Consider the following 4031-nt stretch of genomic DNA (forward strand, 5'->3'; position numbering starts at 1 on the left):
TTTAGATACATATATCTCTTCCCACCGCAGATTTTAGGCAAAAACAGCTTACCGTACACTGCACAAGATTACAATTTAGTTTGTTCTTGGTTTCGGAATCTACCAGCATCTGTTCCCATTATTGTTTTTGGACCAAAGTGCGTATGATATCGATTTTTCATTTTCTAAATCCTGTTCTGACTGAAGGACATCAAAAAATAGGGAACACAGGACAAAGCAGGAAGTTCAGTTGCCCATTCTATTCTGTAAGATATATTGCCCATTTCGCGCACTTGGATATTAAGTATATCGGTAATGGATGGTATCACTGTCAATCGTGTTGAAGCCGTTTTTGTTACTAAGAGCAAAGTAACATATCTGCAACGCAAACACGCACTGGTGCTTAGCTTACACACACATGATTTACAATTTTGTTGGACAAAAAGAAACAAAGAAAAAACTAGAGCTAAAAAAATTTAACCATCACATCATATGGAAAGTCATCTATGACGGAAGCTAGAGAAGATTTAACTCGAAGACTTCTGCTCTGACTACTTGGACCACACTGTATGTGGAAGCTATCGGAAGTGTCGGTACTGAGTCATAATATGACGTCCTACGGAAAGTCACTAAATATGGCATACGAATCATCCGAACACAGCTTAAATATCGGGTGATAAACTATTTAGGATAATTTGAACGAATTACTTTATTCATGAACGCGTTCGTCAAAGCTAAAGAACGCATAACATAAAAACAAAGTAGAAAATAGATATCTAATGAACATTGTCCTTTAAATTGCTCCAGGTCTATAGCTGGCAGGACTAGTCGGCACTGCGTTTTCTCCCTGACCCTGAGCCTGTGCTGTCATTAGAAACGCCTAGAATTACATTAGCGACGTATTTACAGCACTGATGTAGCGGTGATGCTTGCCAGTGTTGTATTTAGTATATTGAACCCCAAAATGAAGCCTGTAGTTTCAAGTTCACCTCTTTAAATAATTGTTTATCTAGGTACAGATTTGGTATTTGTCTTGTGATCTTTTTTGTTTTAATTGCTCTTCACTTTATATCATATTTGAAATAAGCATATTTTGTTGACGAGTACCTTAAGGAACGTCGATGCAGCTTCAATAAGGTATCACTTCGTATTACTTCGCATCGCTTTATTAATAAGGTAAGCTTCGTTGAATTGTACAGAATATAGAACAGTTTGGATATATACGTTGGCCGGTTATCTACGACTGAACGAGCCTTCTTCATATTACACCAGTCATAAGTATCGAAAAAAAAAGACTAAATATTCGTACATATTTTACCCCGATCTAAGTTAGGCCTTATTAGATCACGAGAGCTTTAGGTAAGATATCTTTGGGACTCTTAACCCGTTAAGTCGTTAGAACAACTGTGCACACACTGATTGCCATTTGTCTTTCTTCAAAGAATATCTATTTTACACGACGTTTAGACTTGACGCACCGTATATTGAGTCTGTGGTTGAGCTGGTAACCTCTTTTTAAACCTCTCTAAATGCTGTTTAAGCGATTACGCTTGCTTTTACACATTAGCGGGATTTCTGCATTGGAAAGCGTATTCATAAAAATCTTCTCACTGGCAGAGTAACCGTGCTGTCGATGCATCATTCACTTCTAAAGCTCTCACGTCACCTCTCATAGGACTGAAATAATTTCCGGAACCTAAATTCATTCTCGATAAAATTCACAACTATACATGCGAATACTATGTTTTCTGCTACTATTCTATTTTTGCATACATATACTGCCAGTTGGCCAAATGGGCGGCTATGTGGGAAAACGCTTTCATAGATCTGATTGGCTAGTGGGTGGAAAAGTCGGGGGTTTTCTTTTGCCTGACACAGTGGCAACGAACGAAAGATGCGAAGGTTCACTTTTGCTTTGATGGGCTACATATGACGTACGTACAGTAAGTAGCGCACTAGCGGCACTATGGCGGCTACTACGATCACCACCGCCGTCGTCGACACGGCTGCCCCAGCTACTATTTTGTAGTGACGCTTGCGAGATTGCCGCCGCTACCGACCTGCCCGCTTCGTTTTCATCTCTACTGAACCCCATGGGGAAACGGCAGCGCTGCTACATTCGAGAACCATCTAGATGGACCCGGACTATAGTACAGTCACTACAGACGTGGCTGGGTTGGCCAGCGCTTGCTTGAGGGTGCCATCTTGGTGCTTCAAGGTAGAAGTGTAGTTTCCGCTTCTCGATTTCACGTTGCGTTGAATGGACTGTAAGGTGGCATGACGGTGGCTGTTCAGCCGCTAGTGGCGGAGTTTTGTGCGTCGAAGGAGGATTGGGAAACGATAGCACTGGCAAGATGGGGATGAATGAGAGAGTGTAAGTCGACTTGGGGCGTATAGGGGCCGAGTTTTGATACGCTATGTGTTATTCTTATCGGAACGCTTGTCCGGCGGCCAGCCACTCGACGGCCGGAAACGGCGAAGCGACGGGCCAGGGCTGGTCTCACTAGCCGCTACGAAATCTGCGGCCGCGTCTGATGGCGGCATCAAGCCAAAAGGCAGCTTGCGAGCAAGGGCGGCTGAAACACCGCTAGCTGAAGGCAGTAGCGTTGTGTGTGTTGGAGTAGTTGTAGCCGTGGCAGTCGCAGTACTACGACAAGGTAAAGAAGCAGACAGCAGCAGCCGGATGGATGCGTGGAAGCTGATGGCCTGGCCGCGGGCGGTAAGGAATGCGTTTTATAGGCTGCGCTTCCGCCGATCAACCACAGCTCATAGCCGCACCGTACTGTTACAGGCTGTTACAACTCGCAGGTTCGCTTGCCGCCGCCCAGTGCTTCAATCGTCCTGTGCTCAACGAGAAGCATAAGCGAGACCAACTGGCTGACTCTCGAGGGGTGTCGACCCACAGACGCGTTGAGTGAACACATTATTTTCGAGGCCACAACCCGTCAGCGTCGCTAAAGCAAATGCCTCGTCCAACGACAGATAGGGCGGCAGGATTGGACCTGCAATGCTTGATGCCGATAAACAACAGCACGGAAGGCGACGCAAAACAGCATAGAGAAGAAAAACTGTAACGTCAAGCTTCGAATAAGCAGCAGAAGTACTGTGTTCCTGTATTAATCCTATTACTTCGAATAACAATACAGTCAATCTTAGCCCTCCATGAGACCAAGATGGTAAGTGGAAAACGAACATAAGTGATAACACAGAACGTGTTCGAGTCGGATGTAATGACCACAGCTTTTCTATTATTCAAGAAATGCTCCAGCATGGGCGCTTGTGGAAGTAGTCGATCTTGGAACAGTGACTTATCCAGTTTTTGTGACCACTCTTTTTTTTCTTTTCAAACAATTTCTGCACACGCCCGATTGGCAGGATCTGGAAAACGAACTGTGCAAGCAGGTCCGTTCGGAGATCGTTGGTCGTCAATGCCGCTCTATTTCGGTATGTTGATTATCTTCATCACAGCTGACTTGGCTCCCACCATCGGCAGATCTGGACCGTATATGTCATCTTGTAGCTTGTCTGACATATATGGTTGTAAGGAACTAACAAGTGGGTAGGCTGGCCTCTCTGTTCGAGCACGATATTTTGACGATGCGGGTCAACAAATATCCCGATAACCTTGGAACGGAAGGGAGTACCCAACGAAAACATGATCAAACGGACGCAGTTATGCTGTTGTCAACCTTTTGGCCAAACCGCGCAGACGGCCGCGGTCGTCCTGTCCAGCAGAACGAAACAGTTTCGTCTCATACCGTTACAAAAAACATTTGTCTCGAGGAAGTATCAGAAAAGAATCAACATACTGTTTTCCGTGAAGCAGCTGTCTTTCCTCCGTAGGATCAATAATGATAGCCGTCGGTTTTATTCACTAGCGTTGTACCCATATCTTGTTTATTTGCAGTGACTGGCAGGAGTAATGTTTACTTGTAGTAACACGTTCTTGTAACACGTTCTCAGCCAGAGATAATTGTCACGTTGGAACATAAAGACAACAAAGAAAGCAAAATTGTACTCGGTTGGCGCGTTCGTATTCGATTGAGGTTAAC

At 44.5% G+C, this 4031-nt stretch overlaps 1 long non-coding RNA gene across 1 annotated transcript; it reads left to right on the top strand.

Annotated features, from left to right (window-relative positions):
* On the top strand, window positions 1–3801 carry LOC147752002 (uncharacterized). The gene is made up of 2 exons (XR_015315301.1): window positions 1–3155; window positions 3355–3801. It is a non-coding gene; the product is annotated as an uncharacterized LOC147752002 (long non-coding RNA).
* Window positions 3802–4031: the final 230 nt, after the last annotated feature.

The sequence above is a fragment of the Varroa jacobsoni genome, unplaced genomic scaffold (genome assembly GCF_002532875.2).
Source record: "Varroa jacobsoni isolate VJ856 unplaced genomic scaffold, vjacob_1.0 contig00565, whole genome shotgun sequence".
NCBI classification, from domain to species: Eukaryota; Metazoa; Arthropoda; class Arachnida; order Mesostigmata; family Varroidae; genus Varroa; species Varroa jacobsoni.